This window comes from Mytilus galloprovincialis, chromosome 5, assembly GCF_965363235.1.
Source record: "Mytilus galloprovincialis chromosome 5, xbMytGall1.hap1.1, whole genome shotgun sequence".
Classification (NCBI taxonomy): Eukaryota; Metazoa; Mollusca; class Bivalvia; order Mytilida; family Mytilidae; genus Mytilus; species Mytilus galloprovincialis.
Genome location: NC_134842.1, coordinates 78,116,502 through 78,144,112, shown reverse-complemented (window position 1 = coordinate 78,144,112; position 27,611 = coordinate 78,116,502).

The following is a 27,611-nucleotide window of genomic DNA, read 5'->3' as shown; positions in this document are numbered from 1 at the left end:
CCTAATTACCTATAATTGTGAATGTTGGTCAGTCTGTCTATGTTTTGGGGAAAGACCGTATTGCACCCTAAGTACCCTATAATTGTGAATGTTTGTCATTCTGTCTATGTTTTGGGGAAAGACGGTATTGCATCTTAAGTACCTATAATTGTGAATGCTGGACATTCTGTCTATGTTTTCGGGAAAGACAGTATTGCATCCTAAGTACCTAAAATTGTGAATGCTGGTCATTCTGTCTATATTTTTGGGGAAAGACGGTATTGCACCCTAAGTCCATATAATTGTGGATGTTGGTCATTCTGTCTATGTTTTGGGGAAAGAACGTATTGCACCCTAAGCACCTATAATTGTGAATGCTGGTCATTCTGTCTATGTTTTGGGGAAAGACCGTATTGCATCCTAAGTACCTATAATTGTGAATGCTGGTCAGTCTGTCTATGTTTTGGGGAGAAACCGTATTGCACCCTAAGTACCTATTATTGTGAATGCTGTTCATTCTGTCTATGATTTGGGGAAAGACCGTATTGCATCCTAAGTACCTATAATTATGAATGCTGGTCATTCTGTCTATGTTTTGGGGAAAGATCGTATTGCACCCTAAGTATCCTATAATTGTGAATGCTGATCATTCTGTCTATGTTTTGGGGAAAGACCGTATTGCACTCTAAGTACCCTATAATTGTGAATGCTAGTCATTCTGTCTATGTTTTGGGGAAAGACGGTATTGCACCCTAAGTACACTATAATTGTGAATGCTGGTCATTCTGTCTATGTTATGGGGAAAGACCTCATTGCACCCTAAGTACCTATAATTGTGAATGCTGGTCATTCTGTCTATGTTTTAGGGAAAGATCGTATTGCACCCTAAGTACCTATAATTGTGAATGCTGGTCAATCTGTCTATGTTTTGGGGAGAGACCGTGTTGCACCCTTAGTACCTATAATTGTGAATGCTGGTCATTCTGTCTATGTTTTTGGGAAAGACCTTACTGCACCCTCAGTACCTATAATTGTGAATGCTGGTCATTCTGTCTATGATTTGGGGAAAGACGGTATCGCACCCTTAGTACCCTATAATTGTGAATGCTGGTCATTCTGTCTATGATTTGGGGAAAGACGGTATTACACCCTAAGTAGCTATAATTGTGAATGCTGGTCATTCTGTCTTTGTTTTATGGAAAGACCGTATTGCACCCTAAGAGTAAGAGCCCTATAATTGTGAATGCTGGTCATTCTGTCTATGTTTAAGGGAAAGACCGTATTGCACCCTAAGTACCTATAATTGTGAATGCTGGTCATTCTTTCTATGTTTTGGGGAAAGACCGTATTGCACCCTAAGTACCTATTATTGTGAATGCTGTTCATTCTGTCTATGATTTGGAGAAATACCGTATTGCACCCTAAGTGCCTATAATTGTAAATGCTGGTAATTCTGTTTATGTTGATGGGAAAGACGGTATTGCACCCTAAGTACCTATAATTGTGAATGCTGTTAATTCTGTCTATGTTTTTGGGAAAGACTGTATTGCACCCTAAGTACCTGTAATTGTTAATGCTGGTCAATCTGTCTATGTTTTTGGGAAAGACCGTATTGCAGCCTAAGTACCCTATAATTGTGAATGCTGGTCATTCTGTCTTTGTTTTGGGAAAAGACCGTATTGCACCCTAAGTACCTAAAATTGTGAATGCTGGTCATTCTGTCTATGTTTTGGGGAAAGACCGTATTGCACCCTAAGTACCTATTATTGTGAATGCTGTTCATTCTGTCTATGATTTGGAGAAATACCGTATTGCACCCTAAGTGCCTATAATTGTAAATGCTGGTAATTCTGTTTATGTTGATGGGAAAGACGGTATTGCACCCTAAGTACCTATAATTGTGAATGCTGTTAATTCTGTCTATGTTTTTGGGAAAGACTGTATTGCACCCTAAGTACCTATAATTGTTAATGCTGGTCAATCTGTCTATGTTTTTGGGAAAGACCGTATTGCAGCCTAAGTACCCTATAATTGTGAATGCTGGTCATTCTGTCTATGTTTTGGGGAAAGACCGTATTGCACCCTAAGTACCTATTATTGTGAATGCTGTTCATTCTGTCTATGATTTGGAGAAATACCGTATTGCACCCTAAGTGCCTATAATTGTGAATGCTGGTAAATCTGTTTATGTTGATGGGAAAGACGGTATTGCACCCTAAGTACCTATAATTGTGAATGCTGTTAATTCTGTCTATGTTTTTGGGAAAGACCGTATTGCACCCTAAGTACCTATAATTGTTAATGCTGGTCATTCTCTCCATGTTTTAAAAAAGACTGTATTGCACCCTAAGTACCTATAATTGTTAATGCTGGTCAATCTGTCTATGTGTTTGGGAAAGACCGCATTGCACCCTAAGTACCCTATAATTGTGAATGCTGGTCATTTTGTCTATGTTTTAGGAAAAGACCGTATTGCACCCTAAGTACCTAAAATTGTGAATACTGGTCAGTCTGTCTATGTTTAAGGGAAAGACCGTATTGCAGCCTAAGTACCCTATAATTGTGAATGCTGGTCATTCTGTCTATGTTTTTGGAAAAGACCGTATTGCACCCTAAGTACCTAAAATTGTGAATGCTGGTCATTCTCTCTATGATTTGGGGAAATACCGTATTGCACCCTGAGTACCTATAATTGTGAATGCTGGTCATTCTGTCTTTGTTTTGGGAAAAGACCGTATTACACTTTAAGTATCCTATAATTGTGAATGCTAATCATTCTGTCTATGTTTTAGGGAAAGACGATATTGCACCCTAAGTACCCTATAATTGTGAATGCTAGTCATTCTGGCTATGTTTTGGGGAAAGACCGTATTGCATCCTAAGTACCCTATAATTGTGAATGCTACTCATTCTGTCTATGTTTTAGGAAAAGACGGTATTGCACCCTAAGTACCCTATAATTGTGAATGCTAGTCATTCTGTGTTTGTTTTGGGGAAAGACCGTATTGCACCCTAAGTACCCTATAATTGTGAATGCTGGTCATTCTGTCTTTGTGTTATGGAAAGACCGTATTGCACTCTAAGTACCTATAATTGTGAATGCTAGTCATTCTGTCTATGTTTTGGGGAAAGACGGTAACTACCTATTTAATATTTAATAAAAGAATGTAATAAAAGTTCTTTTCAATTTTCCATATAAAAATGGAATTTGATATGATTGGCAATGGGACAATATCCTTTTGTATCAGTCCTATGGATCATGATCCAATAATAAATATGTTAAAGCTTGATAATGTAGCGGGTGTAATTTTTTTTTCTTTCATTTACAAAAAAAATCCTCTTGTTTTTTAGTTTAATATAAATGAAATCTTATGTATGCATTTGTGTTCTATTTGGATAAACTAATTATTAACAAAGTAATTTCTATCACCTATATCCAAACCCAAACCATCCACAAAGACCATTGATAAATGGTAAAATAATCGGTGCAAAACAACTGTATTCAATGATTATAGAATATGGGAAGATTTGGTATGAGTGCCAATGAGACAACTCTCCATTCAAATAACAATTTATAAATGTAAACCATTATAGGTCCAGATACGGTCTTCAACACAGAGCCTTCTTATCTATATACAAAAAAAAAAACCACGGAAAACATGTATAAATTACATAAACAAACGACAACTCCTGTACATCAAATTCCTGACTTAGGACAGGTGCAAAAATTTGCAGTGGGATGTAGACTGATTGATTTTCCAATTTGTTTACATTGACAATCTATCAATATTAATGGTTATTTCATGTTTAATCACAAGTCGGGGGATTTACATGGTCAATTTTCAATGTATTACTGATATATAGGTGGATGATATTAAAGGACAATGAACTGTAAGTTATAAAACCATCACAAAAAATATCGATGACGTTCACAAGACAATCATGTTTCTACTTTACGACATGGATCACATGACTCTAAGCGACATGGACCGCACAAAAATAAAGGTGATCTCAGGTGCTCTGAATGAGAAAGTTGATCCTGCTCAACATGTAGTATTAAGAATTATATGCCCAAGTGTTCTTTTCCCACATTGGATCACATGATTTGTGTAAAACCTTGGTTTTTTAATACTGTAAATTCAAAAGTATTGTGTGCATTTTTATTGCTATCTTTGAAGAATGACCTGAAATGCAAGATTCACTGTATTTTAATCAGATTTATATAACTATTTGAATATAAGTTCTTTTTGATGGGATGTCCATCCAGTCACATTGTTGCATAAATAAAAACTTCACAATAATTCTTGAATTAACAGTACCTAAAATGTCCACTGTGAGAGACTTGTAGAAAAAATAGTGTGAAATAAGAGGTGTGTGGGGTTTAACATTAATTTCAATATTATAAAACAGAACCACCAAGATCAGTGAGACATATACAAGGCATCTTCAAGTTTGATCTTACAATCAACTTGGCATTTGTTTTGTTCCAATTTTAGTCATATATTAACATGAGCGGAGACTTATGGGGCAGTGTTCTTGGCTTTAAGTATTCCTGCTGGTTGATTTTCAATAGTTACAGATGGCTTATATATACACCCGCAAAATAAATGATTTACTGTCCAACAAGTTTCTTAATAAGGATAGGCACATATTAACAAATGTGGGGGTGTAACCATCCCACTAGTCTGGTACAGCAGATTTGTTCAAACAAGAACATACCCTAAAAAAGCAAGTGAAAAGGGATTGACTCATCGGTTGGTTCCCCAAGACACAGTGCCAGAACAATAAGACCCATTTAAATATTTTGGAGACTCAGTATAAGGCTGGATCAATTCTTTTATTTAATATTTATGTATACAACACAACTACCCTAAAGATTTTCCTGGCTTGCATGTATATATCTTGTTTTAGTCCGTTGTGTAGAGATGTAGAGATTAACTGTTCATCTGGCATGTGTTAAAGTTTTTTGTTTCCTTGAAAGTAGGAAAAAGGGGGAGGGGAGCACCAGTCTACTGAACTAACTGTGAAAAACAAAACTAGTCTCAGTGTAGTACCTAAAATATGTTACATACTGCATAATAATTACATATCAAAAACAAGTAATTGATTTTGAGAGTCTGAGCAACAAGGACAGATCAAAAAAAGACGGAACAATTTTGCGAAGAAATAACTCCAAAAATGCCTGAAAAATGTCGTTTTTCACACCCCCCTTTTCAAGCGTTAATTATGTAAACAAGACAAATAGTGACGGGAAGTTTTTCGTATTGCCATATGCCTTTATCTATCTAGGTCACATGTGTTTATATCTCAACCAATTAAAAGCTTTAGGATGCAAGTGTGTCAGATATTTCTAGACGGAGGAATTACCCGCGGTTTTTTGGAAGTCAGAGGAGGTCGAAACCTTTTCTGTCATTTTTAAATAACGAAACAATTGTTTTAATGATTTTTTTTACAGTCATTTAACAAAATCTATTCGGATGAAAATTGAACCGCAAATACTGTCGAATGATCAGTCAGTCGTTTTGATACATTTATTGTCTGAATGACCTGCATCGTTTTTGTTTACATGCTGCTAACAGCGCCACCGCAAACATTTGAGATTATGTCTCCTTTCCCGCGTGACCACCGGAAGTAACTCTTCAATGTCACTGGCTTTCCCACTGCAGTTATTATGTTTATATCTTTACCTTTAAAAGTGGTAGTACTTGATTTGCAAGTGACACATGATTTGCCACAGCGGCTTAAACCGGGTTAGCCCGGTCGACGCTTCCGGTACAGACACAGTCGCTTCATTTGCTGTATAATCAGCCGCCGGCGCAAATAGGCATACGCCGCCTTCACCGGTCTTCACCCACTGGCAAGCAATCAGCCGATCATAAAAGTATGGCGGGAAGCGTAATTTTAGATAAATTGTCGGAATTTGAAAGGTGAAGATTTAATGTTTTTTCAATCATACTATTTTATATGATACTGCATTGGTCAACTTTGACGATAATAAATTGCCATGCTATCATATTTTATTTTCTAGTTTATAAAATTTATGTCGGAGAAACGTTTTTATGATGAATATGGTCTAAGAAAAAAGATTGCATTTTAAAAATATATATTTATATTGTTAACAGATTATTTTTTTATATTCCCTAGCTTAGAGAGCAAAACAGTATAAATTTGAACTTCTGTCGCCATCTTTATATCAGCCGCTTCCACTCGTTTTATTTTCAGCTATATTTAACCCGGTCACGTGATAGGGCGAACCGGGCATAGCCCGACCTAGAACAAATGAAGCAGCCCGTTAACACATTCATTTCGGAACACTCGAATTCTCATACAATGTGTATTAGATTAATAATTTACCAAACTAGTTTAAAGTACTTTATTTATGAAAATAACGTCTCTTAAACAATTTAATCAAACAGATAATACTTTACTGTACGTTATCTATGTTATATCGTTTTAAAGCATTCATCTCGCATTCAACATTTACACATCGGCCTTTTCATTCTAAACAGTCATTCTAGGTAAAATAATAAATATCTGGACTATTAACGTATAATTAGTAATAGAGAAATATAGCTGACCTGAATACAGAATATAGAAAACTAAGAAAGAATATAAGTTCAGACCAATAGAAATAAAGAAAGTGTGCGGTCCACTGAAGCATAAAAAGAAAACCTTTGAAGTAAACTACAGTCAAACCAAAGTAACTCAAACCAGTAGAAAATGTCGTATGTCAATAAGTCCAACTGTCAATTACGTAAATGTAATGAACAAAGCATATATATAGACTAACCAACTAATAACAATCTGTAATTGGTATACTATAGCTTCAATTGATCAATATAAATCATATAATATACAGAATACAACACAATAAACTAAATATAAAAATATACACAATTACTGTAAAACCTATAAGATACAGTCTACCACAAAACAAATATACTATTCTACAAAAAAATATTGCCAATTTACTTTCTGAAATTACATGTGTCACAAAGTTGACGAAAGCAAATGTGACTCTTTGTACTGAATTACATGCATGTGTCACTGAGGTGAATCAGTTGTTAAATACGACACCCCTCCCTCAATTCCAGACCTTCACTGAGGTAAATCAGTCATGTTAGATACGACTGACACCCCTTCCTTAAATCCCAGACCCTAACGGAGGTAACAAAGGCAAAGGTTCTGCTGTTGGGGAAATGGTAGCCTTCAGTCAATATTCATTGGCAAATTTATGTGAATCAATGGCTCCATTTAACTTATTTTTTATAGACATTCATGAATAAAACAACGAATTTTTTTTCAAAATCATTTTAAGACAACTCGGACCAGTTTTTAAGACAATTAAATAAAAAAATGTTTGGACGTTTTTATACTAAAAATCTATAATACCGTGAACAATTATTTATTATTTATTTGACGATCAAACGGGAGGCCGCGTTTAACGTCCCGTCTACGCCCCCTTTTTTCCTTAGAATCAACCACTGAGAAGCGCTCTTAAATGGACCCTATTTATTGATTGTTGTGTAATTTATCATGATTAAATATTAAGTTAAATAATTATTCGTATAAAATTGAAATAACAAGCTTGTTCAAGGGAGATAACAATTGCAGTTCTGGTCCATTCTTGTATAGATTACGTTCACAATAAATCTATTCATTCATTAATCTTTACATCATGTACTATTATTATTGTTATTGTAACAATTTATATTTTAAACAAACATGTACACCCCCTCTTTTCACGAGGATCATTCGACAGCTGTTACTTTTGAATAAATAAACACTGTTATTATTTAAAAAAACAGATTCGTATTGACATGATGTGTAATGAAGTTCACTGAATACAAATATGTGTGGTTGTATCAGTATTTGACTCCATACTACACATTACAACCGATGGAGTCACCTTATCCACCCCCTTTTAATACAAAGCAAATTACCCACACTAGTCTATTCAAATATTTTCATTTTAATACGCTTTCATACTAAAATATCAACTGATCACAGTAATAAGGTGAGTTGTTTTTATATCAAATATATTTCAGCCATTTACCAGTATTTACGCATAAATAATGTAACAAAAAAAAAATAATGGACTATAATGTCAAGGGAGACAACTATCGACATTTTTTTTTTAAAAAGATTCATTTAGAGATAATTAGACATTTTAGTTAAAATTAATTGATATGAAATGTCTTATATATCTATATAGCTGCACAATAATTCAGTAATAATTTAGGTCAAGAGGGATTGTAGTATAAACATAACCACAATATTGGAAATGAATTGTTGTATCGCATTTATTGAGACTGCCAGAATTTTCTCTTTTTATTCAAAATATTGAATCGTAAACAAATATCAGTAGTTTTCATACCTCAGAATGACTCGTGTACCAACATTATTTGTCTGCATTAACCAAAACTGAACATATTTGACAGCATCAACCAAAACTGACCATATATGACAGCATCAACCAAATTTGACCATATTGGACCTTTATTATGTAAATCTTATAATTGATATATATATAGCCGCATGATATATCACTTATATTAGTTTTAGTCAGTTCTATGACAGATTATTCTGACAGTTCTAATGAGAGCTTTGAAGTTATCTCCTCTGTACCTTTATTGCTGGGGAATTTTGCATTCTAGAAGAAACCTTTAGTTGAAAACAATAACACATTAGCTGCATTTTCATTTATAAAATGATTGCAAGTATCGAAAGTGTCCAACGACGAAAACATTCCCATACAGTTTATATAAAAAAAAATACGTACATTATTTAGGAAATTAATGCTTCTTTTTGTAACTTAATTGGGGTGTAAAAGTGTTGACCGAAGTTTATTTGGTATATGAAGCGAGAAAGCGCACGGTCATCGCTTTTATAACCTTATGAAGTTACAAAAAGAAGCATTTGATACTTATCATTACATTATTCAGCTAGGATCATGAAAGCATGATTTCTATTTAATTTCTATTCAATTCACCTGTGCACTTTTTTGTTGGACCTCGTGTCACCATGAGTGATATATTCAATTTTATAATGAAGTTGATTAAGGAATAACGCGATATTGCAGTGTAGCCAATCAGAATAACGTTTTATAATGACTTTACATCTATTGCAATTATACTGAAAAGGGGCGACCTATATTTGCGTGGATTTGTAAATGACACGCATTACATCTGCGCGGAAAAATGGTATTACGTGTGCGCGAATATATCTGTAGATTACCTGAGTTTTTTTTTACTTGTAATTTGTTTTTCTATTAATGTTTTGAACATAAATTGGCGATATTACTACATCTTGTTATTTCAAAAAAAGATTAACATATACCAGACAAGCCTTTATTTATTTTAATAAACATTAATAAGAAGCACTACATTTTTGTAAAAAAAAAGTTTAAAATAAAATACAGCGACTATCATTGAAAAGAATATTTAAAGTATATAGTCATGAATAAAACGCTGCAGACATGCAGATGATGTCTATACGAGACGCATCTATAGATCAGTCTTTGCCTGGTACTGGTGAGATTTTTCTCCCTTTATTTGACTCAGAGATAAAAAAAGAAAAAAAAGTCTATCTTGTTAGTAGACTTCCAAACTTGTATATGAGTGGACAAGAGGTGTGTACTGCTCAATCATTAACATGTGTATGTAACATGCGTAAGATGACCGATAAAATTTGTTCAAATTAATTTCAGTTTATTTTAACATGTTAAATGTTTTGGTATTAATCAGCGCAAATGTAGTAACTTTTCAACAGGTAAATTTCGCGCAAACGTAATGCGTTTTATATGATTGGATTAAGATATTATTAGATGACCTTCAAACTGTTAATGCTTTTCTTGCGAGTAAAATGATTAAATAACACCGTGCAGGAATGTGTTCTGCAAAATAAATGACATTCAAACTGGACACTAGACCAGTCTATATTACGTTTTTCAATGAAACATAGTGTACAATGTATTATTATAATTTTTTTTTTATTTATTCTGTTCATCTTCAAATGAGGACATAACTTTAGAAATGATTTTTAATTTTTCACTTTTGTGTGACCTGTAGCAATGATTGATGACAACGGGGATGGTATGTCATACAATATAGACAAGACTATCATATTTCACTAAGACTAAATGTGCGTGACGTTATTTAAAGTCTGAATAATTCATTGTTCATCACCGCGTTGAAATACTGTCTTTTAAATATTGTTCAACTGTTTAGAATTACAAACTTTAAATTAAATGGAAACTTGAGTTGAACAAATTTTCATAAATGACACATATTCAAAGTTTGAAAAATATTACCGAGAAATACAAACGTAATACAAAAATATGAGTTACCAAGAATATCCAATATTGATTAAGTATAGGTATTATAAAATACTTAATATCGAGGAGAAATTATATATTCAACTTTTAAGAAACTTTAATTGATCTGAATGTTTGTGGTATTAAGCCTTGTTATACGTTTTATAATATCTAGTTTGGGCAAACTAAAGTTAAAAAACGGAAACAACAAATTCAGCAATATGTCCATAAGGGAAGGATCATTACTCAGAATAGTTAAAGTAATGCCACTAAAATTTAAACTTGGTCTGTGTTTACTGTAATAAATATTGTGTATAAGTTGCCTAATATTTAGCTGAGGCAAAGAAAGTAAGAGAACAGAAACAAATATTCAGCATTTTTCCATTTATTAAGGATCATTACTCTAGAACAGCAAAAGAGACGCCAATCAAATTCAACTTGATCTGTGACAGGACAACACATGTTGATTCTTCTTTCCTTTGAACTAGTCATCCGAGATAGAATACCAATGAAGCTAACTTTTGTCCGATCCTTAAAAGCTATCCATCATTAAAAGGGCGGATATTTTGTATCTATAGTACATTTAAACATGTTACAATAAAAAAATGTTCATAGAAATTTCAAGATGCCCGAAATGGCTAAAAAAAGTACAAAGGTTGAAACGGAGTTTTTTGCTAATATCTCTAAAAATAAAGCATTCGGAGCAAATCTAACCAGGTAAAATTGGTCATTAGGTCAACAACTATATGCCCTAACATTTTCATACAATTCAGGCAACCCATTGTTGGGCTGCTGCCCCTGAATTGGTAATTTGATTAAATTTTGTACGGCAAAGTAAGACCAGAAAATAGTTAATTGTATAACAATTTTCATAAATTTTGTAATAACTTACAAAATATGTTCCACTTTAACTACTGGGCCGAGTTCATTATTGAAAGAGATAGTAAGAATGTTTAGTAAAGTAAATCTCCAAAAACATTACCATCCCAAAAACCCAATTTTGTCATAAATCCATCCATGTCCTTTGTTTGATATACACATCGACCAAGGTGAGCGATGACGGAATCAATATTCGGTTGCCTTTATTTTCGTTTTTCTCCTAAAATAACCCAAAAGGAATAATCATAAGCGAGGATGACAAGTGCGACTATGTGTGGTTCCTATAGAACAAAGACGCATGGTGATTAATTTATTGTGGAAGGAAGAGAGGCAACACACAAAGTGAGGTCTTCTCGCTTAATAGTATAGATAATAAAAAAAATAGCAATGACTACCAAATACGGCTCATATACCCGTTTAGTGAAAATTATTGGAGTCTCATAGATGCAACTGCATATAACAAAAATACCTGACTCATCTCTATGAATTTTGACATACCCGAAGGTGCACAACAATGCCGGATAAATAGGTAAATACAACAATTGTGATGCAGGTCGATCAAAAGAGTGCGTAATCTAAGTATGGGAAATTCATTAATATTAAGCTTTTCCATCTTGCTTACTTAAACATGACACTGCATTAAAATAAGACAAGGCGTTTATGTTTCCTTGATTTGATGACACTCGGTTTAACAATCGTGCATTTCCCGTAAAATGCTTATATTCCGACATCATCGTTCAATGATATCAGGTAACCCATTATTTAAAAACAGATCTTTGAATTTCAGTTCCATACTTATCTGACATAGCCATGATAACTGATTGTTAAATGTATTACAGTTATCTCCCTTTGCACAGTGCATTGTCTATGTATGTATGTGTTGAAATTCGGGTATCTTTGCGGTTATATATGTATGTCATTTTTGTTAAATAAACATTTGTAAGATAGATAATTACTAATAATACACATAACAGTTGACGCTTATTTGATCGGTGCACCCACTTTTGATAATCGTTTTTTTTTCAACCTTTAGTTTTCTTCTTTTACACAACTTCACATTCTGTTAATTTTCTTTGTAAAATTTCTAAATTGGACTAGGTGGTCAGAAAATTGTGTTGTTAAGGTGAGTACTATGTAAATATTGTCAAGTAAGACCATTTCGGCATAACCTGTCTTTAAAAAAAAGAAGGAGACGGTATACTGATCTTCCTACGTCTGCCGTCCGGTTTGTCGCTCTTTTTCTTTGTAATTACAAATTCTCAATACATATGGTATCGACTCATTGCAGTAAAACTACATCATGCTTATCGAATTCTTTAATGTCCGATCTATTTGTGATTTTTGTATTAACTTTTAGCCTCATGTGAGCTTACACTACCGTATATTGTGTTTTAATATTCATGTTATGTTTCCAAAATGTCATTGGATTTCATATATTCGACTTTGATGGTTACTGAGGACGGCAAAAAAAGGAAAGCGATTAGGACACATGCAATTTATAACGTTTAGAAAAGACAAGTGACTATGTATTGTACTTATGGTTTGAATGTGTTTGAGCTTTTGAATTTGTCCCTTGATAAAAGGACTTTCCGTTTATAATTTTTATTGTTTTACTTTGTAAAACAGTGTCCTGGATACATGTATCATAATGCTTTGTTAAGCTGACCATCAACGGAATACAACACTCAAATTTGGGAAAGGTTGTATTAATGTTTTAAGTTGATGGAGTTCAACTAATAATTAATAAATAATAGTATTAGTGGATTGAAAATTTATTATTTCAACTTTAAATTTGTTTTTTTTAGTGGTTCCAATATCTATGTTTTTTTTTCACCTTTTCTTTGTTAGTTTCAAACGATTATTTTCTCTGAAACTCTACAGAGCTTTCTTGATAAAACTTATCTTGATAAGTGCTTCTCTATTGTTTGCACATGCAACAGTTTTTATCACAGTTTAAAAGGTAAATACAAGTCCCTCTCAGGGCATACTTTACAAAGTTTATAAATCGCATTTTTGACATTTTAAAAATTTTAACAATGTGTTAATTGAAATAATTTCAAGTTCAAATATAAAGATGAATTCGCAATTAAGTGAATAGATCCTATTACATCTGATGCAGACCAATATGTTAATAATGTGAATTCATTATTATTAGATTTGTCAGTAAAAAACATCTATGTTTTTGAAAAAATAAAGCTTGATAATAAGACCATATACAAAAATGTAATGAATTACTATTTTTTTATTCTTTACCAATGTACACTATTGCTGACCTATTTATTATGTTATTAAATCAACGTTCGATTCGTCACAGTTCTGTGAATGTTAAATTGTCAAAATTATGATGTCAATATTTGATTTTTTCTTGCGAAAAAAGCGACCATACCAAATGCCGTCACATAGAAAAACATATTTCTTTCCTGAATTTTCGAAGTGAATGATTCATTTTGTCCAAATGTCGGCTAAAAATCATAAGAGATGACCGTATGATATTTATCAATTGTCGACATTTATATTTTATATATTAAACTGTCTCGAGAGGAGGAATATATAATCACACTCATACAGTCGTATATATTTTGAAATTATTTGATTTAAAGCTTTCATATGAATCGTATAGTCGAAATTATACACTACCAAGCTATCAACTGGATAAACAAATAGATCTTTAGACCAGTTGAGTCGACATTTTGTAAAGACTGTATTATATTATATTTTGTTTTGGTTAAGAATTAGCTTCTCTTATTGGATATCAAGGAGCCACATGACATTCTTTGTGCTTCAGAAACAATTTCCAACGGTCCTTACCAGGAAAAAACTAATCAGAATACCTGTCGTTAACGGACATTTACATGTTCATGACAGGTGGGACGTGATTTCTCTGATAAGAGAGATGACTCTTTAATGAAATATTTTCCTTTTTTCAATTTTACATTGAAGTTAATTAATTACTTACCATATGTTTTCCTTAATTATAGATTTATAGACTTTATTTTGTATTCATATACTGAAAATATTGCACTTAAATGAATGACAGTGACTTATGGTTATCCCTGGTCTTCGTTACTTTCCGTAAAACTCGTACAATAACTCGAGTTTGCTTTGAATAGTTTGAATATTAATGAGAATTCTCTAAAACATGGTTCCTCAATGTAATAAACATACTATCGATTGAAGTACTGCTTATTATTGTGATATATGGCCTACCTGTATGGCAGTGGTATTGACTGCGACAGCGATACTGACATCGTCTACGGCTAAGTCACTATTGCTGTCTTAGTCAATATCACTAGCATGTGGGCTGTCCATATGTCATGATAATGACCTGTTTTTCTGTATCTATTGTGTAAGGATAAACTTCGAAATACGTTCATGTATTTGCTATATAATTTAGATGTATAGAAGTATCTATGTGTATCCTACACATGAATGCAAAAGAAGTTTGCAATAGTCTTATATGGATTTAGAAGAAACAATATTAATTAATACATTGTCTGAAAGTGTATTTTTCACAAATTCTATAAAATGCATGTTCTGTGTTTTAAAGTAAACCATTCATTTAAAATTTATTTCGTCAAAGAGTTCTAAAAGGGTTCCATGAATTAAACCAACAGCACACGCGTCGGAAATAAATAATGTGGATATTAAAACATCACAATTTAAAATTGATTTAGAAATAAATAAAGGTTACATAATACGCCAGTTTTCCTAAAAGAAACACATTAATTACAGAGCGATCTGTGTACTTATCGGTCGACAAATCAGCCTCTAATTTGATGGTTGTATGACGTTAATACTACACAGAAGTTCTTGAAATGAATTTATAAATTATTCTGCGTTCAACTTCGTGCGTTCAACAGAGTCACAGGTTAACCATAATATGACTACCACATTGCAGCTTAACCTTTTCTAAACATTTGAAAGATCCATAGTATCCATTGTCGCTTCATTTTTCATTTCTTCATTTCCTTTCTCAATTTTATGTATTGGTTACCAACACTTCATATATTCCTCGTTAGGAACCGTTTCGTATTCTCCTCCAGAAAGTGTTTTACAACTTAACTTTTAGTATTTTCAACTAGTACATGTACCTCAACTTTTACCAAAGATCTTCTCAACTCTCATAATAAAGCTATCAATATTAATTTGCTCATCAGTGCACAAGTTTTATTATACGGGGTAGCTCTCAAATGACTATCGTCAGATGTCCTTAATTCACCAACGAACTTTTCTGCTTACTACATGTGCGGGATTTTCTCGCTGTATTAAGGACCCATTTGTGTCCTTCGTCTTTTTGTTGCTCTTTGGTCGGATTGTTGTCTCTTTGACACATTGGTCTTTTCCATTCTCAATGCTATTTTGAATTTAAATAGCCGTCTGTTCTTCTGAATTTTACATAATAATCCTTCAATGTTTCGTCTAAACTGGTTAGATCAATGTCATTAAAATTCACATGTGTTACTCTTTTCTAATTGCCACTCATCAAAACAGAATTTGAAAGGAATAAATTTCACAGTTGATTTGTTTTCTTGAATGAATTGTAATTGTTATGCTACTTGCATAAAATTTTCCACCGTCCACAAAAAATATAAATGCGTTATTTCTATGCAATATGTCAAGTAACTTTATGTTAATTGGAATTGATGACGTCTTCCAACAATTCCATGGTTGACTGTCCGAATCAAGGACCACAACATTACACAATAACATTGAATATATCTCGCTTTTCGGTCATTAAGCTTTTCTTTGTACTTATAGTCCAAAATGTGTGATCGATTACTCTGATTCCATTGTTTAGAGTCTGGGTACAATAATCGTACTCACACTTATTTTGTCTTAGGCACTAGGATGTTTCAAATTATTTCATCTAAAAATTTACAGACACAGTTATTGCATTAAAATAGGAACAACAGTAACTTATTTGAAGAATTAGATTAAACAAATATTATTGTTTAAATGACAAATGGACCTGAGACAAGTTTAATAACTTTGTTAGGTCTTCTTTTTGAAGAATTGTCAATTACAATTTATTATTGTATTGTCATTTTGAATTATATATAACATCGATGTTTTCCTTGACTTCATTTTATTGTCAAATTCATAGTTAACATATCGTAACTTAGGCGTCATCAGCCATATTGAATTACTTCGATCAACAACATCTGATTACTTCATAAAAATCAACAATTGAAAACCAGATTCAAAAGCGAACGTTCAATGGGTTTATATCCAAATTTGGATTGTAGAATTAACGGATATAACCTTTAGTTTGAAATATTTTTTTGGTATGATGTCGTTTTAGCCACGACATCTATGCTTCAAAATTAATATAAAGTTTCGTGAACTGAACACCGATGTTAATTCAAAACGGAAAGTTCTTAATCAATCGGTAAAATCTGAAGCTAAAACAAATCAAGAACTTCATCACAAAATACCATGTCGTATGTCAATACAAAAATACACTCTGCATACCAGTGATAATTGGGAATGTTCGGAACTAAGCAAAAGTGGGAAAGTAAAGATTATTAACCACGCAGTTCATTTTTAAGATTTTAGTTTAAATCAACTGTATTAGTGCGGTGACCTGACGCAATATGTTTTAGATTGTATCTTCAAACATACTATATGACTATATTATATATCATTTGATTGGGAAAGATGAGTACTTTTTGAATATCGATATCGTCTTCAAGAAATGTTGTAACAGTTTTGCATAAATAAGTTCAAAGCTTCAAAGTCTTTTAGACAGTTGTTTTACCTACTCTAAACAGAGACGAAGTTGTGACGCATCTGGTAAGTGCATGTACAGCAGGCAACAGTTTACAAAATACTTAGGAAAGACAATCAAATAGTTGGTAAATGGGTAAAACTCTTCGCCCATTCTTTACACTGCTAATGTTCCCAAAATGCACCTACAAATCGCTTGTGTGTATCATCTGTTTGTAGAAGTACATACACAGAACAATCACATTCGTATTAGAGGTCCGTAAGATTGTTCAGCAGCTGTTTCCCATTTCTCTAAACTTCGAATTCATGTCAAAGTTTAAGGCATTGAGTAACATATGAGTATAGGCCTCCTCTTGAGCGCTAAACAAGTTACGACAGTCATTGAAAGTGTTGGTTAAAATAACTTTGACAAAAGTTCCGGCTAAGTAAAGCTCACAATCAGGTGGACTCATAGGAGATTTGTCAAAGTTTTGAAGAATAAAACTGACAAATAATGTTAGGAGAGCCTGTTTGTTTTCTTTAACAGAAAGAAACTTCTTCAAATCAGGAATACGTCTCCCTTCAATAATCTGATACACTTTGGTGGAAGCTGTAGTCGTTGTGCGGCGTTCCCTTTCAGCAGACTTTATAGAGTTGTTCATGTCATAAAAGCCAAACACATATGCTACTGTGTGCACTTACAGACAAGCATTGGGACATCTTTTTATAATAATAATAGTCAGCTGCAAGGTCACCGAATATTTTACTTTTCTTAACATATATACATTGAATTAATGCCATAAAATCTTTATTGTAAGTTGTTAGTGATGAGTCAAAAGATGGTAGGGAAAGTGTTCGAATTGGTTCACCACCTCAGACATCATCGTGAAAAACGAAAATTAAAAAGTGGGACCTACACTTTCTATTATAACATAATCTCTACAGTTTGCACGTCTGAATACAATTTCTTGACCTGAGATTATTTCCCCCGATTTACATTTAAGGATTGTTTTTGAAGTCATGTTTTCAAACGTTTTTAGTTTTGATTTTGATATTGGACTATAAAAACTCCTTGATTGACCTACAGAAAAAAGGACTAGTGATGAAATATCTAGACATGTTCAAGCCTTCCTTGACATCTGTGATCAACGAATATTGAATTGATAAGACATGGAGGATGGGATTCGACATCTAAGGGATCAGTCATGGTTTTATTCAGATAGGTCATAACGGCCATGACATGTTTTTCATATCTTTTCATTGCTGTTGGTTTGGTTTTCTCGTGTGAATTTGCATTACTAGTATTTGCAGCAATTTCAGCACTTTTCAGCATTGCAGGCCACAGGAATGCTAGGCAATGTCTAGTAAGTGTCCATCTAACAAATGCAGACTTTTGATATGTTATGCCTATAGTGCCACATGATCCCTGTGTGTCTTTTATAACGGTCCTTTCTGTTGCCATGTCGGTCCATGTACCGTTAAAATGTCCATGGGATTGTCTTATAGCAGAGTCGCCATCTTTAAAAGCATATCGAGTATGTTAACTGGCATCAATCTTGACCAATTGGTACATGTTGGTTACAACAAATACAGAATAAGGTAACATTTGAGATGGCGATCTCATTTTATAATATGTTGTTCCTATAACCATTATCTACAAAAGGGTGTCTCAAAATTTGGATAGAATGTATAGATCAAATTTAACATTTAATCAAGTAAAATTTACTTTTATGTGGTAAGGATGAGGCCTTGACTAACTCGGGTGTCTTTTGTTTTTGGTGTTCGATTATGTTGGTTTATGTACTGTATCCGGGTTTTTTTTCTTCTTCCTGTAATTAGTTAATTCTTCAGTTTTATCATGTATATCTTTTACAAAGTCATTTTATAAAATTTACTGTTTGCAAACGTATATGTTCCGGACCATATGAGTATTTGGACCATACGCGTATGGTCATGACCATATGCGTATACTCATATGGTCCGACCATACGCGTATGGTCCGACCGTACGCGTATGGTCGGACTATATGAGTATAATACTCGTTTGGTTATTAACGGGCCGGACCATATGAGTATTTGGACCATATAGGTATGGTTTTTTTTAAATTACATTATAAAAGTTTCAATAATACAAAAACTTAATCTAAAAAAACAATGATGGTTACATGACAATGTATTATTTTTATAATTCAAATACTACGTAAAAATTAGATATTGAAGCCATAGTTAGTTTACATCGCTAATTACATTCTTGCATGTAGACTTGGGGTGACATTTATTTCCAACCGGTATCATGGCGGTTTTGCATTTGCAAGTCTTGGTTGTGCTCAATCCTTTTCATTTACACCTTTTGTTTGCGAGTGAAAAGCTAGCCTTTTTGTAGCTGCGTACAGTGATACCGAGGTCTTTGGCTAATCCGATATGTCGACTAGATCTCAAATATCGTAGCATGACTGCAATACACCATACTCACAAGATAACTTGAATAAACTATGTTACTTTCCAGTGACTTTTTGTGTATAAACAGTTCATTACGAAATTTTTGGAATTTATTTTTTTAAGTCCACATATTGCAAGTCACTCGTAATAACAAATCGGTAATGACCATCGGTATAAAATGTGTTTATTATAGTTTTGACAAGTAAGTAAAATTAACTTTGTGAAACTTCTTTATTTTTATTTAGCTAATCGTTTAATTATTATATAATAATAAAATAACCTATATGATAGCGTCTTTTTAATGATTGGTCATACCATATGAAGAGTTTAGAAGTATTAAAAGTAAACTGTAACATAGTGTTAATTACCCCGACCATACGCGTACGGTCGGACCATACGCGTATGGTCGGACCATATGAGTATATACCCATATGGTCATGACCATACGCGTATGGTCCAAATACTCATATGGTCCGGAACATATATATTATTCTAGATAATTAGGATATTACTATCCCTAGCAGAAAACCCTGGCCGTATTTTCATCAACTTTTTTCAACTTTCGCTGTTCAACTTTGTTCTTGTTTTGGCTTTCGAACTTTTGTATCTTGGCTTTACTAAGTCAGTCTTGTGTGGACGAAACACACTCCTGACGTATTAAATTTTTAATCTGATGCCTTTTGTTAGCTATTATTCGATTGTTTTTATTTGTCCAATATGTTCTCCAATTTTTTTGTATTGTAGTCCTGTTATGTTGTGTTGTCATTTTAATGTTACACTTTGCATTGCTATTAAAGCGGGAGGTTTGGTATACCACAAAACCAGGTTTAACCCACATTTATTTTCTTTTAAAAATGTCATGTATCAAGTGAGGAATATGGCCATTGTTATATTATATTTCGTTACTGAGTGTGTTACATTTAAAAATTGTGTGTCGTTTGTTTTACTTTTATATTTGAGTGTGCATTCACATTATTGTAAGACGTGTCACGGTACTTTTCAATCCCAAATTTATGTATATAGTTATGATGTTATATGTATTTTCTCATCGGATTCTATCTACTGCTTAGTTCGATTCTGTGTGTGTTACATTTTAATGATGTGTCGTTGTTCTCTTTTATTTAATGCGTTTCCCTCAGTTTTAGTTTGTAAACCGGAAATGTTTCTTTTCTATCGATTTATGAGTTTTGAACAGCGGTAAACTACTGTTGCCTTAATTTTACACTAACTACAGATCTACGAGAGATTAAAATACGAGAGCGATAATTTGAGACACCCATTTGTTGCTCCTGCTGTGTTGATTAGGATAACATTAACAACTTTTGTGTAGTTATAGAGATGTTAGAGCGAAATTCATTCAAGTGAACTGACCAAGATTTTGCCATTAATTGCATAATAATTGATTACATAATGATTGCATAACAAAAATATTGCATTCAATTAAAAGATGTTAGAGATATTGATAAAGAATCATAAAATGATGGCTATAAATTATTGCGCAACACTAGTTTATAGTTTTCAGTTTATAACTAAAATAATAAGTTAATGCAGGTAACAAACACCAAATATTTGGAAATCGCATGAACTGTCAAAACTAGACTGGAATCGGATGCGTTGACAATGTCTTATTATTTGATTTTCTAAAATAAAGATTAAAATGATTGATGAAAGTTCTTGTATAACATATTCCTTACCAGCCTAGTAGCCAGTACTTCGATAAGAAACGGAAATTTTGTTATTAAATTTTGCTGTTACAGAATGTATTTACCTCTTGCAAAGCTCTGATTCCTTGCCCGGCCTTTGCTATACTTGTGTACCTCTTTTGATTCTAAAATGTTTTGGTCTCGAGCATCACTGAAGAGAAATTTATCGTCGAAATGCGCGTCTTGTGCAGAAAACTTTGTACTGTTAGTGTTATAAATATGTAATTAAGGTCCTTTTAAAAAAAAAATTGTAAGTAGTGGGAAACAAGTGACACGCTTAATCATGCAAATGATTTTACTGAGTGGAGAAATTGTTTAGTATAGGCAAATTTCATATTAAAGGTCTACGACTGATTGATTAATGTGTAATGCAACTTTTAGCCTGTTGTCTGTATGATGTTTGACTGCTTTGATTGGTAAAGGAAGACGTAGTGTCTGGAGAGACATGTCTTGTCAAAAAATTTAGAAGCAAACGCACCGCTTCATTCCATTTTCGTGTTCACAACCTTTTATATACTTGTTATAAATTTTCCGTTGATAAAAAAAAATTGGTTCGAAACAAACATGACCAATAAAAGGCCCTTACTCTCTCAGGCCGGAGCATTTGATGATACTTTTTCAATCTCATTTGTCTCAAAGTTCCTCGCGTGTCTAAGTATATATTATCCCTTTCAAAAACTGGGTTTTAGGGATAAGGATGATTTAAAATCCGGAAAAGCGCATTGGAAACATCTGCCATAATATCATGATCTTTAAATTGCAACTCAAATCTGTACTTTTAAATCTCCAATGCTAACAACGATTGCATATAAGTTTGAGAAAAAATCTACCGTGTATAGTGTGTCGATGGTTAGATATATACATATATATCATAATTCCATCTAGAACAAACAAATCAAAGTAAAAGATTAAGTGAAATCTGATTAATTACCATGGACATTTTATCTATTGTCTGTTTGGTTTGTTTACACATCGTTGTCAATATAATGGAATTGTATACGACTGTCATACAAATATAAGTTTTAGCTAGGTTGTTAACAAATTTTCTTTAAAAATCACTCGGTGATTAGACAGTTTTGTATGCCTTTAAATGGTTCGCCAGCGATTTGCCTTCGAGTTTTTATTACTGTTTATGTCTACAATGAAAGTTATTTCTGACTGAAATCGATTGAAATCTAATTAATTGATATTTTACTGTAGGTAAAGACTGGAACAGTTAACACTATTGATGATATAAAAAGATATTATGTATCATTTTTACAACTGCAAGTTCAATTTCAATTAGCATATATATGGTTGGCATAATATATTCACATATAGATGTTGACAACAAAAACCTGTGCGTTTTTCATTTACGTTGCGATAATTTCTATCATCGAGATAGATTGAAATAACTTATTTATTTTACTTTTATACACAGAGAGGGTGAGTAAAGTTATCTTTGTTGATTGGTTTTTTTTTTTTGCTTTTTGTCTTGCTTGACGGAGTCAAAAGCGAGACATAGGTAGGCTGCTTCCGGCATCGGTGGTGACGTCAGCGTCAGCAGGGTCAACAATGTATGAGTTAAGAAATAATTGATGTCAGCAATACTTTATTGTAGTTATAACAAAAGTAGGCATTATATTCGTGATTATTTTTCCCGAGCGATAGTGAAGGCTAAAAGAACACCAATATAATGCTTAACCATGTTAAAACTACAATAACGTATAGCTTGCATCAATTATTTCGGTTCTAATTTGGACAATTAAGGTACTTTTCTATGTCCGATGTTTATAAGTGAAAAGGGTTTGTGTAGGCTGTTCCATGAACCCCCTTTTATTGTTTGTAAACAAGGAAACGACTGGCGATGTGATGTTGCAGAGGGAGGAAATTGAACAACTGTAAATTTCGAATGGCAACACATGGCAGTCAAAATGAATGTGCATCATTTAATAGTTTGGAAGTGTATAAAATTAATGAAAAGTATTAAATGCATGACAATTTGTTAAAATTCATTATTTTTCAGTAGTCAATATATGCATGTGCAAACAAATTTTATTGGATTTAGAGCATGGGTTTGTTCACAAAGCGAAAGATGCACGTCATATTAGAATTTGTGATAAGGAATATGTTATAGTGAACCACTAGATGTAAGTCGATGATGTTTGGTATGCAGGGGTATTTTAATTGACACCTATCATTACCATGAGGGTTATTTGGCCCTGCACCCTCCGTTATGGTCTATTGACTTTGAATCTTGTTCTTAGTTTTCACGTATCATAAGATTGTGAAAAGGTTAGTTTATGGGGAACCACTACTAGTGAGTCAATGCTATTTTGTATGCAGTTGTAAAAGCATTGGATTATCTCATTTCCATGGAGATTATTTTGCCCCGCCCAAACAGTCAGGGTCTATGGACTTTGGAAGATTTGCTTAAATCACATAAGACTCTAAAGTGCGATTGGGACGCTAAAGTACGATGGTCACGGTAAAGTGCGATGATCTGCGCTAAAGTGTTATGCTTCCTTACGCTAAAATCCGATGCTCAGGGAAAATATAGACGTTAGGAACGTATTTTGATAATGACGTTAACAGTCGTTCATACAAACCAACTAGATGCTCTAAAGATATCGATAAATATAATGCCTACCCATGTTAAAATGAGCATAGAGCATGACATGAAGGAATTATTTCTTAAATACACATAACATGAAACGCTTACAAAGAACATTGTACATGTATTTTGGTTTGCATTTGTTGGAGTTTATGCGATTCTCTCAGTTATTGCTTGAATTTTTATCTTAGTCAATTTATAAACTTTGAACATCGGTACACTATTGTTGACGTAATTTAAAATTAACAATCGTATCAACAGACAACCTTAACAAAGCATTTTTGTAAAAGATCTATACGAAGACAGATTAAATAACTTAAATGCACGGAGTTAACGTGTTGATAATTGTTTTGAACACGTTTGATTAAAATCTTTCAATAACTTGTACCCACTGAAGTGAGCACAACTTTACATTCCAGTTGTTGTGTAAACTTTATGAAAGGCTTTAATCGGACTAAATTGTCAGATAACTGTTTTAATTAGGTGAGTTAAACTTATAATTATATATATATATTATAAAGTATAATCATAAAAATAACCACAAAGATATTTTATTTATACCCCTGCTCTGACGGAGAAGGTATACTTTTTCACCTACGATAGTCTGGTGTGAATGAATTATGTCGCTTCTTTCTACAGGATCTCCAAATGATAAATTTCATACATCATGTATCAAGTTTCGTCCGCCTCTCACCAATTTTCTGTTTACTGCATACTTTTATCTCCTCTTATAAAATGGCCATGCATCGTCTTCTTTTCTTAAATTCTAGAAATGTCTTTTTTATCTGATATTTTAAAACTGTCTTCATTAAATTCATGTTTGAAATGATAAGGACATTGATCCAGACACATTTATTACCTTCATTACACTACAAAAGTCTTAAAGTCTGAAAAGACCAGTTTTTGTCTTAATTTGCATGAACTTTTACTCGACATTCTGTATGACTTGTGTCTTAATTTTTCTTGACAAATTCTCATTTACATCAAATTTGTATGAAATTTACTTGACATATTCTTGACATTCTGAATTTGGTCTTAACATTTCTTGACAAATTCTTGACATTTGAATACAGTCTTGAAATTTCTCGACATGTTCTCGACATTCCTATTTTTTCTTAGTATGGCTCGACATATTCTGAACAGTTTGAATTGTGTCTTAAATTTACTTAACAGTTCTGAGTTTTTCAAATCATGACCAATATTCATGATATAACTTTAATCTTTATTTCTCTTTATATAAAATACTGTTGTTTCAAGTTACACTTCTTATAACAAAAATAAAAGTTGAGCATGTAAAATATTTGAAAATTTGGGTATATAAATATTTTTACAAATGCAAATATGGCTTTGAAATTTAATGTATAAAATAATTCAAATGTGGGTGTGTTTTTATATCAAACAATTTAAAATTAGGTTTTTAAATAATTACAAATTTTGATTCCTAAATCTTACAAATTAAATGATTAAAACCAATCGTACTGTAGACATATTTCATTCTACATTCATAATATTCAATGTTTATATGGTAAATAATTATTGTACCAAAATGTGGTTTATATAAATAGCAAATTATGATGATATACAAATCATTCATTTAACAGAAGAAAACATTGTGTGATGTCATCTGTTGGAATATATATTAAGTATTACACATGGACAGGATGTTCCACAAAAAATTAAAGGTATTCCACACCCCAGAGTACACGCAACTGACAAATAGAAATTACTGCTTTACCTGTAATCAGCTATACAACTTATCAGTTGACCGACCATGCCACTACAATTTAAAAAGTTTGTTCATAGATGAAAATGAAAATCATCATTTTGATGGGAAAAAAATGAATTAAAATGGATTTTCTTCATCAAAATTATAAAGTTAATTATTTTAACATAAAACAAAATGAATATTTCCCAAAGATTAAAAGAAAATTATTATCTACTATAGGAATAATAAAAGAAAATTATTTATAATGGGTCCATTTTCTTTAGAAATCATTGGTCTTATGAAATGGATCTCAAACAGACATGCATAATATAGATCTAAACATTTTTTACTTTTCCGGAAGGAGTTGTCACAAATATTTATTTTTGATAAAAAAGATATAAAATTCAACACAGCCAAAAGATGAATTGTGGGGTCCGAAAGAGACACATGGTCACATTTTAAAACTGCTTACAAGACACTTATTTTAGAAAAGCAAATTTAACTGGCAGTTTTTCGAACGGCAAAAATCTAAATGCTGTTTCTCAGTAACTTCAACATATATTCCAAGTGAAACAATTAATTAAACGTTGATTAAAAGTTAATCAAAATTAAACTACATGGGGGATTATTCATAGAATTCCAACTTAGATACACCAAAAGGGTATCTTACTATACTTAATTAATTCTTGATTCTTCAAAGTTCAGTTTAGTCATAATAAAATAGGAGTATATAACAGCAATAGAATGTCATAAACAGTGCAGAATAGGTCTGTTCACATTTCAGGCGAAATTTATACTGCTGAGATAGTGTCCAGACATATTTAAGACTGTCAAGAATGTGTCGAGACATATTCAGACATTATTTAGAATGTCAAGAATCTGCCAAGACATATTCAGACATTACTAAGAATGTCAAGAATATGTCAAGACAGATCGAGACAAATTTAAAAAAGTTAAGAATTGGTCAAGACTAATCCAGACTCTTATCAGATAACACATGAAGTGTCGAGAAATTTTAAGACAATGTTCATACTGTCAAAACACTTGTCAAGAAAAATCAAGAACCTTATTAAACAAATTCTTACTATGTCAAGAATTTTTAAAAATTATTCAGACAAACTAAGAATGTCGAGTAAAAATTCATGCAAATTCAGACAAAAACTGGTCTTTTCAGACGTTTGACTTTTGTAGTGTTACTTTGACAAATATTTGCGGCGCATCTGAATCACAAATTATTCTAGGAAATTGGATATTCTTCATACTTATTTAAAGGGGCTATCGATTTATCCTTGTCTATCAGTTAAGGCTATACATGCTTACTCATATCAAACACCATAAGTGTTATAATAATTGTATGTACAATTATATGATACTCTGAAGACTGATAATAACACTGTTGATCACACAAAAGTAAACTAAGAATTTAACATACAAAGCACCTTAGACCACCCCTTGTTTTTGGTGGGGTTCGTGTTGCTTATTTTTTAGTTTTCTATGTTGTGTCATGTGTACAAATTGTTTGGCCTGTTTGCCTTTTTTTATTTCAAGCCATGGCGTTGTCAGTTTATTTTCGATTTATGAGTTTGACTGTCCCTCTGGTATCTTTCGTCCCTCTTTTATGAACATAGTAACAATTTTCTCAATTTTTTTAATTTAAATTTTATACAGCAAAGACCTTATCCCTACACTAATTAACATCTATGTTGTCAAAAATGAGACTAGCTTGGGATTTGTTTGCATATTTGATTGAAATAAATGAAGTTTATGGTTCAAAATCAAATATATATCCAAACAACTATATATATATTATATATTTTGAATATTGTTATTTTCTCCTAATGGCTTCCTTGTACTGAATCTGTGGTGTGACCCGATTGCGGGTATAGCTGCAGGCATTTACCCGCAGTGGCGTCAGCGGCAACGACGTAAACTAACTTCTTAAAAGCCTTATATTTTAGAAGGTAGAATACATGGATGCTTCATACTTATATAATAGTAAATGCCCCATATCTATTATCCTTCAATGGTTCAGTGACACTAATTGAAAAAAAGTAAAATATAATAGTAATGTTCATTTCTCTCAAATAATAAGTAATATGATATCTTCATTTGGTGTATTCGTACCTTGCAAGGTCCTCATGCCCGTCAGCCAGTTGTCTCTTGATCAGTGAACAAGGTTAAGTTTTGATGGTCAAGTTTATATCTCAGATACTGTAAGCAATACGTTTAGTATATATTGTGTATTGAATGATTGTAAGTGTACATGTCAAAATGGCAGGTGTCATCTGACCTT